Consider the following 12,072-nt stretch of genomic DNA (forward strand, 5'->3'; position numbering starts at 1 on the left):
GAATATACTACCCCAAGCAATCTATACATTCAATGCAATCCCTATCAAGCTATCAAAATGGTATTTTTCAGAGAACTAGAACAAATAATTTCATAATCTGTATGGAAATACAAAAACCTCAAATAGCCAAAGCAATCTTGAGAAAGAAGAATGGAACTGGAGGAATCAACCTGCCTGACATCAGACTATACTACAAAGCCACAGTCATCAAGACAGTGTGGTACTGGCACATAGACAGAAATAGAGATCAATGGAACAGAATAGAAAGCCCAGAGATAAATCCATGAACCTATGGACACCTTATCTTCAACAAAGGAGGCAAGGAAATACAATGGAAAAAAGACAACCTCTTTAAAAAGTGGTGCTGGGAAAACTGGTCAACCACTTGTAAAAGAATGAAACTAGAACACTTTCTAACACCATACACAAAAATAAACTCAAAATGGATTAAAGATCTAAATGTAAGACCAGAAACTATAAAACTCCTAGAGGAGAACATAGGCAAAACACTCTCCGACATAAATCACAGCAGGATCCTCTATGACCCACCTCCCAGAGTAATGGAAACAAAAGCAAAAATAAATAAACAGGACCTAATTAAACTTAAAAGCTTTTGCACAACGAAGGAAACTATAAGCAAGGTGAAAAGACAGCCTTCAGAATGGGAGAAAATAATAGCAAATGAAAAAACTGACAAAGAATTAATCTCAAAAATATACAAGCAGTTCCTGCAGCTCAATTCCAGAAAAATAAATGACCCAATCAAAAAATGGGCCAAAGAACTAAACAGACATTTCTCCAAAGAAGACCTACAGATAGCTAACAAACACATGAAAAGATGCTCAACATTACTCATTATCAGAGAAATGTAAATCAAAACCACAATGAGGTACCATCTCATGCCAGTCAGAATGGCTGCTATCCAAAAGTCTATAAACAATAAATGCTGGAGAGGATGTGGCAAAAGGGAACCCTCTTACACTGTTGGTGGGAATGCAAACTAGTACACCCACTATGGATAACAGTATGGAGATTCCTTAAAAAACTGGAAATAGAACTGCCATATGACCCAGCAATCCCCCTGCTGGGCATACACATGGAGGAAACCAGAATTGAAAGAGACACGTGCACCCCAATATTCATCGCAGCACTGTTTACAATAGCCAGGACGTGGAAGCAACCTAGATGTCCATCGGCAGATGAATGGATAAGGAAGCTGTGGTACATATACACAATGGAATATTACTCAGCCATTAAAAAGAATGCATTTGAATCAGTTCTAACGAGGTGGATGAAACTGGAGCCTATTATACAGAGTGAAGTAAGTCAGAAAGAAAAACACCAATACAGTATACTAATGCGTATATATGGACTTTAGAAAGATGGTAATGGTGACCCTATATGAGAGATAGCAAAAGAGACACTGATGTGAAGAATGGTCTTTTGGACTCTGTGGGAGAGGGTGAGGGTGGGATGATTTGAGAGAATAGCATTGAAACATGTATATTATCATATGTGAAACAAATTGCTAGTCCAGGTTCGATGCATGAGACAGGGTGCTCAGGGCTGGTGCACTGGGATGGGGGATGGGGAGGGAGGTGAGAGGGGGGTTCAGGATGGTGAACACATGTACACCCAAGGCTGACTCATGTCAATGTATGGCAAAAACCACTACAGTATTGTAAAGTAATTAGCCTCCAATTAGAAAAATAAAAAGGAATCCCTGTGATTGCACATGTGGAAATTGGCCTTGTATTTCTGTTGCCTCCTGGGGCTAGTAGTCCTTGCCTTCGGGGGACACTTTTCACTGTGTAACCGACACAGTGATTCCAACCATCTCCAAGAAGTCCAGGATCTGTACCTGTCATTCCCTTAAGGGAACCTGTACTCTTGTCTACCCTCTTTGTAGTTTGAGTACTATTGTCAGAATTATAATTGTTAGTATCACTAGGATGATAATGATAACTGTTACTGTTGACATTCATGATGATTTTTATTAATGCATATGTTGACTTTATGTGTTGCGTTTCAGTTATATTCATAAAAAATGAATAGAATCTGATTTTCTGAAAATGTCTGTGAGGGGTCCCCAACATAAATACTCATACATTGCTGCTCCCAGCTCCTGATACACCTGACTGAACCAAACGGTTGGAAAATGCTCCTGAAATACACCTTGTTTCCCTTCTGAGGCAGAGGTTCTCTGTGCTGGGATCTGAGGACCAAGGATGATGTCATGGGCCCTTCTGAGACTGGAAAGATTGACAAGTCCCTGTGAAGCCCAGCAATTGTCTGTAGACATCTGGAAGCTCCAGCTAGGGCATCTTTATACATCTCGAGAAACCATTACATTTCTTACTTCAACTCAGGGACTCAGAAGCAGCTCTTGATGACACAGAATGCCAGGGAGTGAATGGTGGGCATAAGACTCCAGAAATCTTCCTCAGATGCCCCTAAGGACACAAGAACCAGCTTGGAAAGGCTACCGAGAAAACTTTTCTCCCGCTTCAGAAATGTTTACCTCAAGCTTGAAAGCCAGGGAACTGCCATTGGTCAAAATGGCTGCTCAGAGACAGCTACCTAGCTCCTCTGAAGTTGATGAAAACTTTCTAGTTCACTTCTGGTGGCCAGGAAATGTTGATACTGGCCTGGAAGTCCTGAAGAAAGTGACCAGCTCTCTCAAGCAACTGCAGAACTTTGTAAGTACTCCAGGGAATCTTGGAATTTTGTGGAATTTAGTCCATTGGGATATAGCCGATGATTTTTCTTATGATCACATTGGCTTTTGTGTTTTCTTGTTTGTTGGATTTTTAAAATAATTTTTAAAATTATTTATTTTTGGCTGTGCTGGGTCTTTGTTACTATGTGGACTTTTCTCTAGTTGTTGCGAGATGGAGCTACTCTTTACTTGCGGTGTGAGGGCTTCTTATTGCTGAGGCATCTCTTGTTGCCAAGCACAGGCTGTAGAGCATTCAGACTTCAGTAGTTGTGGCCCATGAGCTTAGCTGCTCTGTGGCATGTAGGATCTTCCTGGACTAGGGACAGAACATTGGCAGGCAAATTCTTTACCACTAAGCCACCTGGAAGCCCCTGTTTGTTGGATTTTTATTTATTTGTTGTTTTGAGAAATATGGTAGATGTACCATCCACCATTCTCATCATTTCATTTCAAGGCTACAAGTCTGAAATGACTTAATACTAGGATGTTAGTGTTGTTTGTCCAGCTACTTAGATTAGGTTTCTCCAGTGTAAAGTTATGCTTATATCATGTCAAAAAATGCATTGTTTTGGAAGAATCACTATGCACAACCTTTGAGGAGTGGAGAGTTATGCTCCACCTCCTTGATTGCTGATATCCACACGAATTATCAGGAATTCCTCTCCATGGGAGATTTGTACTGTCCTCCAATTTGTTTATATAGCTAATCCTTTATACATTTATTTATTTATTTTGGCTACACCATGCAGCATGTGGGATCTTAGTTACCTGACCGGGGATCAAACTGTGTCCCCTGCACTGGGAGAGCAGAATCTTAACAACTGGACCACCAGGGAAGTCCCATTTTTTATTTAAATCAGTATGAACTCTTGGATATTTACTTTGTATCCCAGGATATAGTGAGTACAACTTTATCCTATTGCTCAAAATGTTCCAGTTTGGGCCCTTGGGAACGCTTTTAGTTGACTTCTGTTTTCTTTTGACATAATCTCCTCTATGCGTGTGTGTGTGTGTGTGTGTGTGTGTGTGTGTGTGTGTGTGTGTGTGTGTAGCTGTTCTGTTGAATTAACACTTCCTCACTTTCTGGAACTACAAGAATCTACAAATCTGTATATTTCCTGCTCCAACCCTAGGATGAACTATTTATCCAAGGAATATGGTTTGTTTTTATTAGCAAATTTGATTTCAAAAACAATAGCATAGATCTGAATGTGTTCATTGCTAGAGGGGAGTGTTTGTTTCTTGGCTTTTCAGCGGACAGTGTGAGGAAATTTTTGTTTGTCCTGACCTGTGTATGCCCACCTAAGTTGTGTCTATCAATCCACTGATCAATATATACAAATAGACAAAGATGTGGTTTCCCTAGTGACTCAGATAGTAAAGAATCTGCCTGCAATGTGGGAGGGGGGTCTCAAAAAGTCAGACACAGCTGAAGGACTAACACACACACACAGACAGAGATGCATGTCTGTAAGGAATAATTATCATTTATATTAACATGCTGCTGCCGCTGCTAAGTCGCTTCAGTCGTGTCCGACTCTGTGTGACCCCATAGACAGCAGCCCACCAGGTTCTGCCATCCCTGAGATTCTCCAGGCAAGAACACTGGAGTGGGTTGCCATTTCCTTCTCCATTATATTAACATAGACCCAGCTTAATAATCGGAGAAGGTAATGGCACCCCATTCCAGTACTCTTGCCTGGAAAATCCCATGGACGGAGGAGCCTGGTAGGCTGCAGTCCAAGGGGTCGCGAAGAGTCAGACACGATTGAGCGACTTCACTTTCACTTTTCACTTTCATGCATTGGAGACGGAAATGGCAACCCACTCCAGTGTTCTTGCCTGGAGAATCCCAGGGACGGGGGAGCCTGGTGGGCTGCCCTCTATGGAGTTGCACAGAGTCGGACAGGACTGAAGCAACTTAGCAGCAGCAGCAGCAACAGCTTAATAATTCATCCTGATGTTCTCGTCTGTCATCTACGGGCACTCGGGCTGTTCTAGCAGGCCCCCCTCCCCGATCTCCGGGCGTCCTGTACTGTGCCCGGCTGCCGGCAGAGGGCATCGGAACGTGCCACGTGGAGAACTCGTCGCCACGCGGGGACCTCGACACAGTCTCCCGGCGAGAGGACAGGAGCTCCGAACCCTCGGGACGCACCGGGACCAGGAGGTATTTCTCTCAAATAGAGGGAATGTGCTTTTCATTTTCTGGACTTTTTCCATTGTTCTATTATTCACGTTCTCGTGCACTATAAATTAGACTTCTATGCACTATGAACAAGACTTCTTTTAGAAGTATTCATTCATTAAGTGGTTTGGGGTGAAAAATCACAGCCTGCTTTAGTATTTTTTATGGATTCGGGATGGCTTCTGTAAAGAACTCTCGCTACAAATTTGGAGGAAGGGAACCATGTGGACGTGTGGATGGTGGGAGCAACCATGAGCGGCGGTTCGGTCGTGTGTCTTGCGGACACGGAAGGGTCTGGTCAGCAGTCACCCGGCCCCGGGGGGAAGGGAAGTGTTTGCAACACTACATGTGTTTGTTTATTTTTAGAGGGTAATTTTTCTGTAAAATGGAAATAGTTGGAATATTGAAAAATTGAAGAGGGTGTTTTAAAACTTCCAACCATATTTAAATATTGATTCCCCTCCCCCCACATCCAAATCAGAATATATCGTAAGTTCACTTTCCAGGCTTTAAAGAAAATTGTCTTCTCTCTCACACCTTTAAAGTAATGCTTCTCTGCGTATCTCAGTTTCAAGTTGAATTATTGCCATGACTAACTTTTTTTGTGTTGTGACCCAATAACAGTTTTTGATAATTCTGAGTTAATTTCATCTTAGGGCAGGTCTTCTGCAGAACCTCAGTGTGGTAGGAATTGTTGCAAGAAACCTAGGATACTTGCAAATTTATTAAATTGTCATAAAAGGAAATGAAGGGAAAATACTGATTTTGAAACAAAAGCTTAGCCTCAAAATGATAATCGGCTAACACTTTTTCAGAATTGTGTGTTCTTTCTTGAGACCGAGGACGGAGGGCGGGTGGCGGGGTCGGGAGGAACTGCGAACAGGAAGGACGTGCCAGGCTGCCATCACAGATAGCCTGAGACATCTCAGTTCTAATTTTTTTTTTTTTTAAGGAGAAGTAATTATTTATTTATTTATTTATTTTTGGCTGCCCTGGGTCTTCACTGCTGCATAGCAGCTTTCTCTAGTTGCCGTGAGCGGGGCTTATTGTCTAGTTAATGGTTTGTGGGCTTAGTTGCTCCGTGGCGGGTGGGACCTTCCCGGGTCAGGGATTGAACCCATGCAGGCAGATTCTTAACCACTGGACCACCAGGGAAGTCCCTAAGTTTTACTTTTTAAAATATTAGTTAAGACACACTTTATTTATATTGAAAACATTTGTAAGTTGTGACTCTTATTCTGAAAGGGCATGATATTTTAAAAATTTGTAGTAGTGATTTACATACTTAGGGTGTAGGTAAATATTCTTGCAGAAATGCATCCTGGGTTGACTCTCTCTTACTTTGTATTAAAATATGAACTCTCCATAATCACCAAAATGTTTGCTTCTTGGCGGTGTCACCAGTGTGTTTTTATCTGAAAATTTTTTTTTAACAATTTCAAATCAGGTGACAGGAAACCAGCTAAAGGCTCAGAGTTGCTGAATAATAATAGTCACTTTTACTTTTTTTTTTCCTGTGACTAAGAGAATCTCCATATGGCAGGAGTCAGGTTCTCTTAGGATTTGCCTCCAGTGAAAGTGAATGAAGTGAAAGTCACTAAGTCGTGTCAGACTCTTTGCGACCCCATGGGCTATTCAGTCCATGGAATTTTCCAGGCCAGAATACTGGAGTGGGTTGCCTTTCCCTTCTCCAAGGGATCTTCCCAATCCAGAGATCAAACCTAGGTCTCTTGCATTGCAGGCAGATTCTTTACCAACTGAGCTATCAGCTGCCAGGGATGGGATTAAATAATCCATCTGAATAACATGTCTAATTAAACTGTAAAGCCGCATGCTTCTGCTTTGTTATCTCATTATAATGAGGATGTTAATATCTTCTTTATGACTGTCAAGAGCCAAAGACTTATTGCTGCCCCTTCGAGAGGAGAGCCCCCTCCCCATTTGTCTTTGCTCCCTCTGCAGGTACCTGTGGGTTGTACTGAGGTGGGGAGCATTACCATGTGAAGGTTTGCAGATTCAAGATGGTGGGTTTTTCTGGGGATGTTAGAAATGACTGGAGTCTCTCGGGTTCTTCCTCTTCCCTCAGCTTTGTCTGCTTAGTCATTGAACTGTCCTTTGGTGAGAATACACATGAAGACAGGGCAACTAAATTCCAGACAATGCAATCCCAGTTGAGTAGGACTTGCTCCTTCTTGTAAATTGATACCTATCTTTCCCCCCCCCCCCCCCCCAGGGGATGAGTGGGTTTTGAGTCTTGGGCTGGATTTCCTGGGGCCCCCATGAAATTAAATTACTGTCAGTCAATTTTCCTCAGGACTCTGGGAGGCTGAGGGCAGGCCAGGGACTGATCGAGAAATAATTCCCTACCCAGTATTTACACTGCTTTATTCCATTCCTCACTCCCTTAAGGATGTCCTTGAAGAAAAGGTAAAAAGTTATTTCCTCGAATTTATCCCACATTAGGGTCTGCAGTGGGCTTAGGCACATGGTAAACACAGGCAACAGAAAGGAGTAAGAGCAAAAGTGTCTAGTCCTGCAGCTGTTTTTCAGGTGAGTGTAGTCCATCAAGTGATTTGGATGTTGCAGGGGAGGGCTCTGCAGCATGGAGATTGGGTTGAGAGGAGGCAAGCGAGAGAGCAATAAGGAATCATTAGTTTCCCCCAATTTTAAATTCATTCAAAATTTTATAGCATATACTTGCACATTTAAATAACTTAAAAAAAGAAAAAAAAAATATCCTTACCCATTTGGTCCCCAACAACCCAATTTCCTTCTTTGTAATCAAAACTTCAAACAGAAAGAAATGTCCGGTACTGTTTTCTTACTTTGGGCTGTGCATTAAGAAGAAGGATTATAACAGAATAAACCTGGGGTCCTGTAGCAATTTTTGAAGGGCTGGAAAGATCAGGTTCTGCTGAGAGGCTTCTATTTCCTGTTAGCATATAAACAGCTTGGTGGTACAGGACGGACCGTGATAACCCATGCTTGAAGGTCCCAGAGAAGACGGAAATGCAAGGTCTCATCACAGGAGGGTCCGGCTAGGACACTCCTTCTGTGTGGCAGTCTTAGGGCCTCTTGGGGTTTGCTTCTGAACTGTATGTCTTATTCTCTGTCGTGAACATATGAGTTGTGCAGAGATGGGAGAGGCCATCTAATTATCGCATTCTCCAGGAGGGTGTTCAGTTCTGCAGAATTTGGCCACTTCTTTGCCAGGTTATTTCCACTACAGTTACCTCATTCCCTATAATGATGTTTTGTTTTCAAAGAAAGTGAAAGTGAAAGTCACTCAGGCGTGTCTGATTCTCCGCGACCCCATGGCCTATACCCCCTGGAATTCTCCTGGCCAGAATACTAGAGTGGGTAGCCTTTCCTTTCTCCAGGGGGATCTTCACAATCCAGGGATCAAACCCAGGTCTCCTGCAATGCAGGCAGATTCTTTACCAGCTGAGCCACAAGGGAAACCACTTTATTTTCAAAGTAGTGTGTATTTTTGTGAGCATGTGTCAGAGACACATGGCACGTCAGCATAGAGACATGTTTGACCAGAACCCCAAACAAGGTTGAGCTTTTTCTTACACAGCAATCTGACCGCAGACTGCAGACTACTCTGTATAATATCCTCCCATGGCACTTTGTGGGGAAGGCCCTGGATGCACAAAATGTCCATGTTTTAGGAATCAGTGACCCTCAGGGATATCGCTGTAGACTTCACCCAGGAAGAGTGGGCCCTGCTGGACACCTCCCAGAAAAAGCTGTTCAGAGAAGTGATGCTGGAGAGCATTAGTCATCTGGTCTCTGTGGGTGAGTCTGTCAACATTGAGGCATTTTTTAAACAAGTATCCAGAACAGCTTCTACATATTCCCTTCCCTTCTCAGCCCTCATTGACATTCTTTCATGGTTCTTAAAACTCCTTGAAGTTAATTCGTTTATTTATTTACTTATACCTGTTTTTGTCAGCCCCAAACAATATAGTTTTCCTGACCACTCTTCCCTGTCTTTCTTGCTTCTTTAACAACCAGGAATTCAATAAATATTTCTAAATAAATGAAAGTGTTAAATATTTACTAAATAACTCTGTTTACGCACCTGATAATTACAAATTCATTAATGAAAATTATACCAGTGATTTATTTCCAAAGAGAAATTAGATTGTTCCTGTGGAGCTTCTGTGTTTTGGATTCTGTTTTATTTTATTTTATTTTTTTGGATTCTGTTTTAAAAGTAAAGTTTATCCTACTGTTGTTGTTCAGTCACTTGGTCGTGTTTGACTCTTTGTGACCCCATGCACCTATCCTACTGTGGGAAGATTTAATTTCTCCATTTAAAGCACTGAGGCTTCTTCACTCTAGCTTTGACCTTGGGCCCACACATCAGCAAGAAGAGCCCCCCTGTGTTGGCCCAGTGCCAGGATGTTGTTCCTGCTCAGAAGGAACAGCTTCCTGAAAGAAGCTTTAGTGTTGGCAGTATCAGAGGTGCTCTTCCTGGGCTGTTCTCCGGTATTCACCATGTCCTTCCTTGGCAGCCTGCCCTGAAATTAAAGAATGTGCATAGTTCTTTAACCATGAATGAAATCCAAGACAAAAATACCTTTTTTCCCCTATAAACAGGGTATCAACTCCGCAAATCAGATGTGATTTCCCAGCTGGAGCAGGGAGCGGAGTTGTGGAAGGAAGAGAAAGGTTTAACCATGAATGAAATCCAAGACAAAAATACCTTTTTTCCCCTATAAGCAGGGTATCAACTCCGCAAATCAGATGTGATTTCCCAGCTGGAGCAGGGAGCGGAGTTGTGGAAGGAAGAGAAAGGATTTCCCCAGTGCCCGAGTTCAGGTGAGTTCCAGGCTCCCGCGTGTTCAGTATCAGGAAGACCCTGATACTAGAGGAGCAGATGCCTGGAAATGTCAGCAGCAGAGTTTCCTGAGTGAATTCTGTTTTCAGGAAAGTGGTGGAGGCCACTGCGACCTGTACTCTTCTTTTGCATTTTCTTTTGGCCTCAGAAAGGAACTGTTCACATCCTCTTAAAGTTTTGTATGGTGTTCTTTTGTCCTGTTTTCTTCCCTTTGAAAAATTTCCTTCTCTTTACCTTATCAACAACCAATCTTGATTTTCTCTTATTTCAATCCTGAAAATACTTTTTAATTTTCAGTTTTCTAAAATGGGTTTTAACTCACTTTACCTCTTTTTCATGTTCTTGCTCTGTGTCAGGGTCAGTATTTGAAACATCACGCAGGCCTCGCATGCTTTCAACCGTTTTCTTCCTCCAATGCCACACTAGCATTTTTTAACATCATTTTAGACAAAAAAGTAATCCTGTGAGACAAGAAAAAATATTCCTGCAAGATACCTACAGGGAAGACCTACCTAACTGTGAATGGTAAGTCTCAAGACGGTGAACCCATCCCTCCTCATTAAAGGCATGGGAACTGAAAGCTAGGACAGCATGGTTAGTTGAGGTGAACTTAAATGCTGCTGCAGCAGAAAGTTTTAGATAGTTTCAATTTAGAGAAAAAAATTAATTCATCCTCGAAACCATAGCCTGAGTACTTATAAAAGAATTGCATAAACATGACTTTGAAACTAATGAAATATTTAACAGATTTGCAGTTGAGATATTATGAAACAGGAAATCTCTCTGTGTTGCAGAAAATAACACGCAATGAGTATGTAAATAGCATTCAACAGGAGCCTGTTTGTGGCATGGTCAAACTAGAAGTCGTGTAGAGAAAATGAATGTCTGTGAGAAATCTTTAATAGCTTCTCATCTCCTTGGAACAGCAGAGGTTTCACACTGGAGAGGATATACATGGATATAATGATTTGGGGGACATTTTCACTCACAGATCTACAGAGACAAGACATGTGCTAAATCATATCGGGGCGGGGGGGGAACCTGTAAATGTAATAAACATGGGAAAGAATTCCACCAGAGCACTCAGCTTTCTGTACATGAAAGGACACACACGAGAAAAACCCTATAAACCTAACAAATGTGGTAAATGCTTCAGCCGTCAATTCAGTTCAGTTGCTCAGTTGTGTCCGACTCTTTGCGACCCCATGGACTGCAGCACACCAGGCTTCCCTGTCCATCACCAACTCCTGGAGCTTGCTCAAATTCATCTCCATCGAGTTGGTGATGACATCCTCTGTCATCCCCTTCTCCTCCCACCTTCAATCTTTCCCAGCATCAGAATCTTTTCCAATGAGTCAGTTCTTCGCATCAGGTGGCCAGAGTATTGGAGTTTCAGCTTCAGCATCAGTCTTTCCAATGAATATTCAGGACTGATTTCCTTTAGGATGGACTGGTTTGATCTCCTTGCTGTCCAAGGGACTCTCAAGAGTCTTCTCCAACAACTTCAGTCACAGGGCTAATGTTTACTTGCATGAAGAATTCATGTGGGAGAGAAACCATATAAATGTAAGGTATGTGGGAAGCAGTTCAGCCAAAGCACTTACTTGCATTCACACCGAACAACTCACCCAGGAGAGAAACCCCATAAATGCAATGCGTGTGGCAAAGAATTCCATCAGTGCATTCAGCTTTGTATACACCGAAGAACACACACTACAGAGAAACCCTATAAATGTCATGATTATGGGAAGTGTTTCAGTCAAAAGGCTAACTTACATTCACACAAAAGAAGTCCTTTGTAATAAACATGATAAAACTTTCTGTCATCCTTTCCTTCATCTTTAGTCATCGAAAGAGAATCACACTGGGGAAAAACTAGGAATCCTTTGGTTAAAACTTTGGCCTTAGATAGCATGAGAGAGTTCACACTAAAGAGGAATCCTACATATGAAATAAATGTGGCCAAAATTCCAGGCATATGTCCAATCCTTAAAGAAAATAACCATGTGTTATGGAAAAGCCTTCAAATAGTTCTTTAACCTTAGAACTCACACTATAAATGTAATGAAGGACTGTCTTCATCCTCAATTTTAATGTTTATACACACCAGAGAACCTACACAGGGACAAATTGTGTGTCTGCAACTAATGTGGAAATGCCTTCAAAGACTAGGGCAGCAGGTGAGCCAGAGCTTTCAGGGTGTCTGCTCTGCACTCTAGGTCCAAGAGGAAACAGAAATGGAGTGAAAACCTGATGGAAAATATGAGAGCCACAGAGAGCTGGAGGAGGATGGGAACTGGGCTGGTGGTAACAGCGATC

The sequence above is a fragment of the Dama dama genome, chromosome 32 (genome assembly GCF_033118175.1).
Source record: "Dama dama isolate Ldn47 chromosome 32, ASM3311817v1, whole genome shotgun sequence".
NCBI lineage: Eukaryota > Metazoa > Chordata > Mammalia > Artiodactyla > Cervidae > Dama > Dama dama.